Here is a 13,855-nt window from a genome sequence, read left to right as displayed (position 1 = left end):
ACCCCTCTGCCACTCCCCTATCTCCTCCTTCACCATTTTGTCCACTCTTACAATGTCTTACGAAGAGTAGTTATCTCGCATCCAAGCCGGCTGGGTGGCCCACCGAGCCCGCCGGATACGAGCTATGCAGCTCGCTGATCCACCTCCCTCCCCTCGCCCGACGGATCCAGTTGCCGCCCCAAGCCGGTGCGCGTTTCAGCAACTCGCCGCTCCAGGCCAGCTTGACGAGGAGCAACGCACGGGCGTCGTCGCAGCCGTCCACGCCGCCGCCTCGTACCGCGCCTCCCGAGTCTTCAACCGTGTCTCCCGTTTGTGTGTCTGAGACTCCCATGCCGGTGGCCGTGCCATGCAAGCAGAGACAAAAGCCGGGTGCACGAAGAGCGATGAGTCAGTGGCCAACGCCTCCGCGTCCGCGCCATCATCGAGGAGAAGTAGAACATGGGAGGCGACGTCGGCGTACACAGCAGGTGTCTTGCCGGATCCTTTTGTTGCGAGGACCTTCATCGTCCCCACATGGGCTCCACGGAAGCGGAGAAGGCCCCTTCCACCATCATCTTGGGCATCAGCCAACCATATCAGTTGGGCAGCGGGGAAGCGAGCCGTCCTTTGCGCTGAAGCATATACCTCCGGGGCTCCCGGCAGTCCGGTGATCATGCTGTCGGACATGAGGAACACAAATGGATCGGCGGGCGACCATTTAGGCCAGGTATTATATACCTGTGCTGTCCAAAACTAGCACCACTTAGTTGATTTCAATGTAATGAAATCCGTCATGTTTGTATGAAAATCCGGTATTTTATATGAATTTCGTCATTGTTTATGAGAAATATCGCCGTGTTTTCATGAATTTCGTCTGGTTGGTTGAGTTGCTATCAGAATGTGTGCGGCTACAGTTGGATGGCGTAATATGCGGGTTGACAGTCGGTCTGCGGCCAGCTTGAGCGGCGTGGTGGGACAAAAAAGCACAGCTCGTGCGAGCTTGTCTCCAACATGCGCACTGGAGGATGCATGAGCACCCGACCCATTCCTCATTCATCGGTGGCAAAGGCACCGGTGGACAAAAGGGTCGCAAATATTTTGGCTACCCCAAGCAAAATCCAAACAGCCCCTCCCAGTAGATTCAAATCCCTCGTTCACCGTGAAATTTTGCCATGTGTTGTTTTCATGGACTAGCAAGATGCCTGTGCATTACACGGAACATCAAGATGCATTTTTTTACAAAACACCTGTTGTGATTGACCCATGCAGGAGTAATCCCATGTGTAAAAACTAATGATATCTCGAGAATTTTATCGAAAAAATGGTATCTCGAGAATTTCATCGAAAAAATGATATCATGAGAAAGATGAGAGATAAGGTGAGGAGGAGTGGGGCGTGGTGGTGACCGGTGTTCGGACTGGGCAGAGGCATGGGGATGGATGTCACATTATTCCTAGGTTTGTATCTCTCTCACACACACCCACGTAGGTGGGGGACGTGCACGAAGAGAAGAGGTGCCCGCATGGCGCACGTACTCCCGTCTCTTTCCCAGCCACACCCGCGCGGGTACACGGTGGAGCTCTGGACGAAAAGGCAGCCCACGTGGTAATTTGACTCGTATACTGGTTGTCCACTTGATGGAGGATCGTCTACCACGGGTGAACTAACAAATTGCGACTTGACACGTCATATGGGGCCTACCTTAGAGGCAAGGTTCTTTACAGTCGAGCTGCTCTATATGTAAGTATTACTTTTGATCTGTCCCATCAACTCGCAGAATGAGGAGAAGCTTGCTTACTACGCCGTCTCCCCCGCCCATAGACGCGGTGGCTCGCAGGACGAGGAGTATGGGGCTGTTTGGTTTGTGACTAACTTAGCCAAAGATTGCCATAATTAAGGTTAGACAAGTTTGACCAACTTAGGTAAGTGTTTGGTTCAAGCCACACCTTAGGCAAGCCACATTTGGGCCCCATATGGCATATACACAAAAAGTATGGCAAGTTTCCCTTAGGCTTGCCAACTTGTGGCTTTCATTTTGATGAACTAACCTTAGGCAAGCTTGGCAAAAATGTGCGGCAAAGTGTGGCAATGCTAGTCCTAGAACCAAACAGCCCCTATGTCTTTTAGTAGTACTCCCTCCTTTCTAGTTTATGGCTCAAGTTCCTTGGAGTAGTATATAGGAGTAGTACTGCTACATCAATTTCCTTGGAGTCCGTGGCTCTAGTTTATGTTACTACTCGCTCCTTGCCAGTTTATGGCTCAATTTCAAAATCTCTCCAACCAAGGTAGACGGTGAGTGGTGGAATTAATTTCGTAGTTTTCACAAGTAATGTACACTCATTTTTCTCAAGAAGTTATGTTTACCGAGGCATTCATTAGAACAAATGCATGCATGACCACTAAATTTCCATGAACTTATACATGCATTGGTGAGTTTTCTCTTGACAATGCTTGCATCTGGTGATTTAACGCACCTCGAAATCCAACATGTGATGGTACTACTACTACTACTAGTAGAATTGAGACTTATAAAACGGAAAAAATGATTTTTTTAGACGATCCCTATAAACCGGAAAGGAGGGATTAGTAAGTAGTATACTACCTCCATAGTGGGTACGTACTCCATAAAATCAGATTTTCCCAAAACTAAGTCGCTCAACCTTTATTTGCTTGTTTCCCTTCATGCCTCATTGCCTCGAACAGACTATTCCAAACTCCCATGCCTGTCGCGCGGGAAAATACCCGCCCTCGCCTTTTTTAGTCCGGGTTTGTATCGATGGATAGCGCGAAGCAGCAAAAACCAAGCTGTGTCTTGTACTCCTCCGTCGACGCTCGCTTTCACGAATTATGTACTTCCTCTCGCCGAAATGTGGGACATATAGCAACTGGGTCGACGTGTCATGCACCAAATAACAGTGCAGAACAGCAGGGGGACGCACCCTGGTCGTACCGCCCCAGTAGTAGTAATTAGCAATGAGACGTCAAATCACAATGCCGCACCTTCCCAAATGGACGAAGCAACCGTTATTTCACACTTTGCTTTGCCATCATCTCCTTCAAGAAAACCACGTAGTATTGCTTCTACCATTGTTCTGCCTCAAGAGGGACACGCGCATCGCCTTGGTATATCATGACACATGGGACTGCATGACAGGCCATGCTCCCCCGCCCATCGCTCGGTAAAATCACCTCATTTTTACTACTTCCTCCATATCAGTTTAAAGTGCATGCATGTCGTTTTAGGTTGAGAATTTAACTGGCTATATATTTGATGAACAATATATGTTTATAAACTACATTATACTTTTTGTGATATAGTAACTCATATTTAGTTAGTCAAATGGATGACTGAGAACTACGTGCGAGCCCTATAAACCAAGACGGAGAGGGTAGTATAGTACGTATCTTTTCTCTACTCCTATTAAAGACTCAGTTGGTGATGATGGTGTGTCTGCCATCCATTATTTCTGACCATCAGATCTGCATCTGACGACTATGATGTAAGTCGTGGCATTTTTGCAACAAGACCCCACTCCTCTGCTCCAATTTGCAGAAATACCTTAGTATCTCGAAACCAACCATATCCCTCCCCACCTCATCAAAACAGCCACAAGGAATATATTTTGAGTGAAACCTAATACGAGTATATTTTTAGTGATATATACACCAAACTATAGTGTTTTTCTTTCAAGTTTGTGAACATGTATTATTCTATTTTGGATCCGTTGAAACACACGGGAACACTGCTAGTTAGATCAATATAGTCGGGATTCACCAAGGAGCAAAACCAAGTGGTAGGCTGCTCCTGTCGTGTTGGCGTAGCAACTTCAGGGCTCATTCGGTTTGGAGGAAATCAGAACGTAGGAATTAGGAGTAGCATAGGAATTTGATAGGATGGCACTTGCCATCCTAAGGAATTGGCTTGCCTCGTTCCAACGTGCAAAATGAGCTTTGACTGGATGTGTACTTTCCTCCAAAAACATAGGAAATGAGTAGTATTCCTATGAAATTACTATACGCATTTCCTATAAACCGAATGCATATATAGGAAATTTTCCTCCGGAACCCTTGTTCATATGTTATTCCTACGAAAATCCTCCAAACCGAATGAGGCCTCAAGCAGGGTCAGTCCGCACATGAAATGGTGACACACTTAACAGGACCCCTTTGGCCGACATGTGGCTCATCCACCGTCTTGTTCCACGTGCGATGCACCAAATTATAGTTCGGAGCAGCGGTTGGACTTGGAGGCACCCCGGTCATAGCGCCGCAGTAGTTGTAAATGAGCGAGGAGGGGTCAAATCACAAAGCCCCACCTTTCCCGCATTAAGCTGGACGGACGAAGCAACCATCATTTCACTCTAGGGCGCAAGAGCATAAAGAAAAGAGAAAAACAATGATGCGTGCGGCAGCTACCTAGGGCACCCTAGGGTAGGGGCCTCCACTACAAGTCCATTTTTTCAAAAGCTCCTCCACTATAAATCCGCTTCTCCCTCGTCCTCTTGAAGAAAACTGATGATGCGTGTGGCAGTAGGGTTTGAAGGAGTACTACGGCGTGCGGGGCCACGTTGTAGTAAATGGGAGAGTGATTGAGTTCGATTCGATGCCTTAATATGTGTGGGCCGCTTGGTTTTACGGGAACGAGGCAGCATTTTGGGTTCGGGGACCAGTGGAGATATACGTACAAAAAATTGTGGACGTAGGTTCGACCGAAAGGAAATGACGTAGGCTACTCTACCTAAAACAAGTAAGGTACACATGCATTGAACGCATAAGATTTGGAAACCAAATTATGAATAAATACACACTATATCATGTAAAGCTTTGAGTCATATATGCATGATGTAGATGTTTCTTTAGTTCTTATAGTTAATCTCATTCAAAATCAATTAGTTTTATAAAAAGGTTATGATTCATGGGATTGTGCATTATAAAGCATAAAGTCAAAAACAAACAATGGCAATTAATTTAGAAAAAAAGTTTGGGCAATTATGATACGGAAGATTCTAGAACAAAGGAGAAGTGCTTGTGTTTTGGGAAAGCATGCATGGCCCACATCTCTTATTGGTTGATATGTCATGAAACAACAAACGAGCAGGGAGTTAATGTACCGTGCCAAAGAATTTTGGGATTATTTGGTTTTCAGAAGATGACTTACACACCTAGACGGAGGGAGTACAAAGAGAAAAAATGAATTGCAGTTAAAAGAATGACATTTCTAACAAATATGTGAATGTGCACTACATATGTGTGCACGTGACCAGTACATACATTGTCAATGCAAAATTTAATGCAAGAAATAACTTATGAGTAACATGCACAAATTGATGATGTGGTGCTTGCATGCATAGAGTACAAAAAACAATGTGATTTATGACTTGCATGCACGATATGTTCTTGTGCCATAATTGCATATCTAGGAAAAAAGCTACTAGTGGGTTGTACTAGCTATTTAGGAACAGAAGGTGTATACATGGAAGTTGTAGGGAAAGAGATGACATGTATCTCAATTCTATGAGTAGGGATTGGAAAAGAGATGTCATTTGGTTCACATCATAGGAACTTTTCTCTTGAATCTAGAGATGAGATGTATCTCAATTCCTATGAGGAGGGATTAGAAAAGAGATGTCATTTGGTTCACATCATAGGAACTTTTCTATTGAATATACGCTAATGTTTATTTTCCTTTGAAATTATGGGAGTATATGATCCATTCATATGAACCAAGCGGCTCTAAAGCTATAAAAATGATATCATGTTTATTTCCTTTGAAATGTGGAGTATATGAATCTATTCCTATGAATGTGGCGCCCCCAGTTCAATCGTACACTAATCATACACGCAAACGTGTACGATCAAGATCAGGGACTCACGGGAAGATATCACAACACAACTCTACAAATAAAAATAAGTCATACAAGCATCATATTACAAGCCAGGGCCTCGAGGGATCGAATACAAGAGATCGATCATAGACGAGTCAGCGGAAGCAACAATATCTGAGTACAAACATAAGTTAAACAAGTTTGCCTTAAGAAGGCTAGCACAAACTGGGTTATAGATCAAAAAAGAGGCGCAGGCCTACTGCATGGGATCCTCCTAAACTACTCCTGGTCATCGTCAGCGGCCTGCATGTAGTAGTAGGAACCTCTAGTGTAGTAGGAGTCGTCGTGGATGGTGGCGTCTGGCTCCTGGGCTCCATCGTCTGGCCGCAGCAATCGGGTATAGGAAGGGGGACAAGGGCAGCAAAGCAACCGTGAGTACTCATCCAAAGTACTCGCAAGCAAGGAGCTACACTACATATGTATGCATTGGTATCAAATGGAATAAGGGTATCATATGTGGAATGAACTGCAGAATGCCGGAATACGAGGGGGATAGCTAGTCCTATCGGAGTCTACGCTTTTGGCCACCTCCACCTTGCATCATGTACAATAGAGTAGATGGTAAGTTCACCAAGTATCATTGCAAAACATATTCCTACCCGGCGATCCTCGCCTCTTCGTTAGAGAGTGATCACCGGGTTCTATCTGGCACTTGGAAGGGTGTGTTTTATTAAGTATCCAGTTCTAGTTGTCATAAGGTCAAGGTACAACTCCAAGTCGTCCTGTTATCGAAGATCACGGCTATTCGAATAGATAAACTTCCCTGCAGGGGTGCACCACATTTCCCAACACGCTCGATCCCCTTTGTCTGGACACACTTTTTTGGGTCATGCCCGGCCTCGGAAGATCAACACGTCGCAGCCCTACATAGGCACAACAAAGAGGTCAACACGCCGATCTAAATCCTATGGCGTAGGGGTCTGGGCCCATCGCCCATTGCACACCTGCACGTTGCGAACGCGGCCGGTGAGCAGACCTAGCCACCCTTATACAAGAGCAGGCGTTCCAGTCCAACCCGGCGTGCGCCGCTCAGTTGCTGACGTCAAGAAGGCTTCGGCTGATACCACGACGTCGAGTGCCCATAACTGTTCCCGCGTAGTTGGTTAGTGCGTATATGCCAGTGGCCAGACTCAGATCAAATACCAAGATCTCGTTAAGCGTATATGACAGGCCCACCTCTCACCTAGGTGGTCTCTGCCTGCCCTGTCGCTCCGCCTCAAAGGAACAGTCGGGGGCCGTCGAGAACCTTGGCCCACCAATTCCTGGGTGGAACCACCTGCCCCTTCAGCCCCCAACATTGGAATCACTTGCGGGTACTCAACGAGTTGACCCGACTTTAGTCACCACCAGTATAGCATGTATATATGTATGTATATACCCGTGATCACCTCCCGAGTGATCACGGCCCGATAGTATAGCATGGCAGATGGACTAGAATGTAGGGCCACTGATGATAATCTAGCATCCTATACTAAGCATTTAGGATTGCAGGTAAGGTATCAACAGTTGTAGCAACAATGACAGGCTATGCATCAGAATAGGATTAACGGAAAGCAGTAACATGCTACACTAATCTAAAGCAAGCAGCACTACTAGGAAAAGGGCTATAGCTAATATGGACATTAATGGTGCACCATGTATGTGGTGCGCCACCACATACAAGTGCGCCATTAGTGTCCTCATTACTAATGGCGCACCACACCCACGGTGCGCCACTACTAACAAATTTTATTATTTTTATTTTTCCAAAACTAGTAATGGCGCACCAGGGCATAGTGCGCCATTACTAGTTTTAACTTGTAATGGCGCACCACACAATCTGTGGGCCACTACTAATGATTTTTTTTTACTTTTTTTTCAAAACTAGTAATGGCGCACCAGGGTATAGTGCGCCATTACTAGTTCAAACTAGTAATGGCGCACCACAACCACGGTGCGCCACTACTAACAATAATTTTTTTATTTTTATTTTTGCAAAACTAGTAATGGCGCACCATGTAACTGGTGCGTCATTAGTAACCAGGGGGAAAGTAATGGCGTGTTTTCGGACAGACGAATTTGAGGGGGAAAGTTGTGTGTTCGCTATGCTAGGGATGCGTGACGGACGAACGGGCTGCGTATCCGGATTCGTCTCGTCGTTCTGAGCAACTTTCATGTAGAAAGTATTTTCATCCGAGCTATTGTTTATTTTATATTGATTTTAAAATATTTAAATTAATTTTAGCATTTTTTAATTAATTTAATTCAACATTATCCAGAACAGTGCATGCTGGCATCAGCTTGACGTCAGCATGATGTCAGCAGTCAACAGAGGCGTTGACTGGTCAACTGAGGTCTGGGTCCCGTCTATCAGTGAAAAATTATAATTAAACACATTATTTAACCTAATCAAGATTAATTAGGGGTGGGCCCCACTATCATTGACTATTTAATTAGCTAATTAACTAATTAGGTTAATTAGATAACTAGTGTTTAATTAATTTAATTAGTTGCTTAGTTTAATTAATCAAAATTAATTAAGTTAATTAATTATTTAATTAATTAAGTTAATTAATTAATTATTATTATTTTATTATATTTTTTAAATTTTCTTTTTTTAAATGTTCTAGGGGGCGTGTGGGCCTTGGCTGTCATAGGACCAGGGGGCTACCGGGCGGTGGATGCGAGCGCCAGGGCGTGGGCGTCCTCCCGAACACGCACGGGCGTGATGGACGGCGCCGGCGGAGGCCATGGCCGGTGACGGCAGCGACAGGGGAGCAGCGAGGCGCTGCGTGTGGCGGAGCGGCTTAGGGCTGGTGGACCGGGACGGAGTGGACGCGGCCGGGCACCGTGGCTGCAGGCGTGGGCGGGCCAGCGGCGGCGGCGAAGGGCTGCAGCGGTAGCGGCAGCCACTGGCAATGGCGAGGCAGCAGCGAGAGCAGTGGGGCGAGGCGGGACGCGGTTGACATGGAGCAGCTGCAGGAGGCGGGGCGAGTGCACCGAGGCCGTGGCGTGCGCGGTCCACGGCAACCACGGGCGGGGCGCGGCAGGGCCGCGGTGAGCGCGGCCGCGGCGGTGAGCACGAGCGTGGGCGTGCGCACGAGAGGGAGGCTGCGGGCACGTGCAGTTGCGCGGAGCAGGGGTGCCGAGGGGAGGCGCGGGCACACGCGCGGTCGACCGGGCGACGCAGCACTTTAGATGGTGGCAAGGGGAGGTCGGGCGCGACGCGGGGACAAGGAAAGGAGAGGAGGGGCGCGGCACACGGGGGAGTAGGGTTCGGGGCAGCGGGTGTCGAGGAGGGGGCGGGGAAGACGGGCGACGACGGGGAGGCAGTTCGGCGGCGGCGAATGAGGACGAGGCGGTGCGGCGTCACGGCGATGCGGCACCGGGCGGCGGTGACGAACGGTCTCCTCCTCTCGATCTCGATCCAATCAGGGGAGATGGGAGAAGATATTTCGGGGAGGAGTGGGGGTGTCGGTGTGTGTAGTGGGGGAGTGGGGGAGGATATGGGGTGCAGGGTGGTCTGGCCGGTTGGTTGTGGTTGGGCCGGCCTACTAGCTGGGCCATTCGGCCCAGGGGGAGGTGGGGTTCTATTTTAACTCCTTTGTTTTGCTTATTTTTTTCTTCTATTTTTGTGTTTTCTTTTCTTTTTATTTATTTTCTTTTCTGTTTTAAATCATTTTATATTATCTAGGTATTTTATAAAAATGTGTTTATTACACCATATTTACTTATGCAAAATATGGCACCTCCCGAACATTTTTGTTTTAACTTTTGAAAACTTTTATTGTTGACACTATTTTGAATTTGAATTTTGAAACGGTTTCGAATCATCGCAAGGTTAACAACAGTAACCGTGGTGACATGGCACCATTAGCATGGGATTACTGTAGCTTAATTACCCGGGCGTTACAAAAGTCCTCCACTACAAGAAATCTCGTACCGAGATTTAGGAGGTAGTAGGAAACAGTGCAGGGTATTCATCACGCAGGCGGTCCTCGCGTTCCCAAGTGGCTTCATCTTGAGAGTGATGCGACCACTGGACTTTGAGGAATTTGATCGCCTTCTGACGTGTGCGGCGTTCAGCTTGGTCAAGAATGCGGACCGGATGCTCTTTATAGGAGAGGTCCTGTTGCAATTCAAGCACTTCATGATCCACTGCTCGGATTGGGTTCTTGAAGCAACGGCGGAGCTGTGACACGTGGAACACATCGTGAACCTGAGAAAGGTTCGGCGGAAGCTCCAGTTGATATGCCACTTTTCCACGCCTTTTGAGAATAGTGAAGGGATCGATATAGCGGGGAGCTAGCTTGCCCTTGATCCCGAAGCGGTGAGCACACTTCATTGGTGTAACTCAAAGATAAGCCTTTTCGTCAGGTTGATAGACCATGTCTTTGTGATGACGGTCATACTGACTTTTCTGACGTGACCGAGTAGTCTTGAGATTCTCGCGAATAATGCGGACTTGTTCTTCGGCCTGTTGGATAATATTCGGACCGAGGAGTGGACATTCCCCAGTTTCTAACCAGTTCAGAGGGGTCCAACACTTTTGTCCATATAATACTTCGAAGGGGGACATCTTCAGACTAGCTTGATAGCTATTGTTATAAGAGAACTCAGCATACAGAAGAGATTCCTCCCATTTCTTGCTGAAGGAAATTACACAAGCTCGAAGCATGTCCTCGAGAACTTGGTTGACACGTTCAACTTGACCTTGCGATTGAGGATGAAACGCAGTACTGAATGACAGATGAGTTCCCATAGCTTCTTGGAAACTTGCCCAGAATCTTGAAGTGAATAAGCTGCCACGGTCTGAACTGATAACCAGTGGAATACCGTGAAGTGAAACAATTCTGGGCATGTAGAGAGTTGCAAGCTGACTAGCAGTGATTGTTTCTTTGACCTCCAGAAAATGTGCAACTTTAGAAAGCCAGTCAATGACGACATGAATAGCATAATTACCTTTCTGTGATTTGGGAAATCCAGTGACAAAGTCCATTTCAACATGGTCCCATTTCCATTCAGGAATAGAGATAGGTTGCAGAGTTCCAGCAGGCCTTTGATGTTCAGCTTTGATACGACGGCAAATGTCACACTCAGCAACATAACGAGCAATGTCTTGCTTCATATTAGACCACTAGAATCTCTGACGAATATCCTGATACATCTTTGTACTACCAGGATGGATGGATAGAGGCGTATCATGAGCTTCTTTCATAACCTTTTTAGTCTGATCTAGGTTTTTCCTCGAACATGATACCACTAGGCTGCCTTTGAAGTACAAGGCGTCATCATCGGCGGTAGTGAAGAATGAGGGCTTTCCTTCTGCGAGATGGCGTTTAATCTTCTGGACTTCAGAGTCATAACCTTGAATAGTCTTTATACCATCAACGAGATCTGGTACGACAACCAAGGTATTTAGAGAACTCTTAGTAAAAACACGAAGATTCATCTTTTGAAACTCTGGGGAGGGGGAGCGAGTGCTCTAGGGGGAACAATATGAAGGGTCAGCTTTCTAAATTCTTCGACAAGCAAGGTCTGAACTTTGTGAACCTGGAGGTGGTTGCAGTAACACTTGCGGCTCAAGGTGTCAGCCATTACATTAGCCTTGCCTGGGGTATAGGATATACCCATGTCAAAATGTGCAACAGTCTCCATCCATCTCTGTAGAAGGAGGTTCAGGTCTGGCTGAGTAAACAGATACTTCAAACTTTGGTGGTCGGTGAAGATCTCGCAACGATTACCGAGAAGGTAATGTCGCCACTGCTTCAGTGCATGAATGACAGCAGCAAGCTCGAGGTCGTGAACTGAGTAGGTTTCTTCATGGGGGCGCAGTTGACGAGAGGCATAAGCAATCACTCTGCGTTCTTGCATTAGGACACAACCTAATCCTTGACGGGAAGCGTCGTAATAAATGACGAAGTCCTTCTAAGTATCAGGTGGAACAAGCACTGGGGCAGAAGTCAACTTGTCTTTGAGCACCTGGAAACTTTCCTGACACTTGTCTGTCCATTGGAACTTGACGCCCTTATGCAATAGATTAGTCAGAGGCCTAGCGATCTTGGAGAAGTTCTCGACGAATCGATGGCAATAGCTGGCGAGACCGAGAAAACTACGGACATGCTTGACATTCTTCGGAGGAGCCCAATCAAGAATAGCCTGGACTCGTTTAGGGTTGACGGCAATACCATCCTTGGAGATGACATGCCCAAGATAGGTTACTTCGGGGAGCCAGAATTCACACTTGGAATACTTAGCATAGAGTTGATGCTCTCGAAGCTTTTCCAACACAAGACGAAGATGTTCATCATGTTCTTCCTTGTTCTTGGAAAATACAAGGATATCATCCAGATAAACCATGACGAACTTGTCAAGGTAATCCATGAATATATAGTTCATTAGACGAGAGAAGGTGGCGGGAGCATTCGTTAAGCCGAATGACATGACAGTGTACTCGTATGATCCATACCGAGTCACGAAGGCGGTCTTTGGGATATCCTCTTCACGAAAACGGATCTGGTGGTAACCCAACCTCAAGTCGAGTTTGGAGAACACTGATGAACCAGCCAGTTGATCATAAAGATCATTGATCCGAGGGAGGGGATATTTGTTCTGAATAGTGGCTTGGTTAATAGGACGGTAGTCTTGGACTAATCGGCTCGTCCCATCCTTCTTCTTAACAAAGAGAGAAGGTGCTCCCAAGGGAGAGCAACTAGGGCGAATGAAACCTTTGCTAAGAGATTTGTCGATTTCCTCCTTAAGCTCAATGAGTTCATGCGGCGGCATCTTGTAGGGTCGTTTGGCTATAGGAGTGATGCCTGGTTTCAAGTCGATGATGAATTCGACAGCTCTAGCAGGGGGAATCCCTGGAAGTTCTTCCGGAAAGACGACTTGGAATTCACGAACAACGGGAATGTTTTCAATGCCCTCGAGTGGTGCAACGTTCAATGCATTCAAGGCATAAAGCCTTGCCTCGGCATTCTGAACTAGACGAGCATTGTAGCTTATTATTTCATTGGCAGGGTGTAGCAAATGGACGGTCTTAGTGGCGCAAACTATAGAAGCAGTATGCGCTTTCAACCAATCCATTCCCAGAATGAGGTCAATGCTACAGGACTTCAGTACGATGGGAGAGACAAGGAATTCCAGTCCTTCAATTTCAACGGGAACGTTGTGACTAACCATAGAGGTTTGCCATTGGTCCGCAAGAGTGTGTGCCACTATCGCAGTGTTCATCTCTTCGTATTTAATGCCATGCATGAATGCAAACTCAGCTGATATGAATGAACGCGATCCTCCTGTATCAAATAAAACGGATGCTAGTACAGAATTTACGAGGAGTGTACCCATCACGGTAGCGGGCTGGTCAAGAACTTCAGTCAGATCAACGTGGTTGGCATGAACACGACCATAAGACTTGGCATTGTTGTTGTGAGGCTGGTTGCCTCCACAGCCAGCTGCAGGGAGGGCCAGTTGATTCTGGTTCTGGTTGCATTCCCTAACACGATGTCCTGGCTGATCACACCTGAAGCACATACCATTATTGGGAGTGGGAACAAGAGCTCGGGGTGGTGGAGCTGGAAGTCTTGGCTGCCTAGTTGGTGGGGGAGGCAGATGCGGTGCAGCATAGGACTGCCTTGGAGCAGGTGCAGTTGGCTGGTACATGCTGTTGGGAATCCATATCCTACGCTTCTGCGAGGACGGGCCCAAAGATGAGCCTGTGTCACGGTTGCGCCTATGAGAGCTCTGGTGTTCTTGCAAACCAATTTCGACATAGATGGCCTTGTTCACCAAGGTAGCGAAATCAGCAAAGTCATGCACTAGAAGTGCGACCTTAATGTCAGCTTGAAGGCCATCACGGAACTTCTCCTATCTGCATGCATTAGTTGCAATGTCTTCTTCAGCATAACGGGACAAATCCAGAAACTCCCGCTGATAAGCTTCCACGGTTTTGTTGCCCTGAGTGAGGTTGCAGAACTCGCGCTTCTTCTGGTCCATGACTCCCTAAGGAA

Source organism: Triticum urartu, chromosome 1A (assembly GCF_056163025.1).
Source record: "Triticum urartu cultivar PI428250 chromosome 1A, HENAU_Tu73, whole genome shotgun sequence".
In the NCBI taxonomy this organism is placed as follows: domain Eukaryota; kingdom Viridiplantae; phylum Streptophyta; class Magnoliopsida; order Poales; family Poaceae; genus Triticum; species Triticum urartu.
This window is presented reverse-complemented; position numbering follows the sequence as displayed.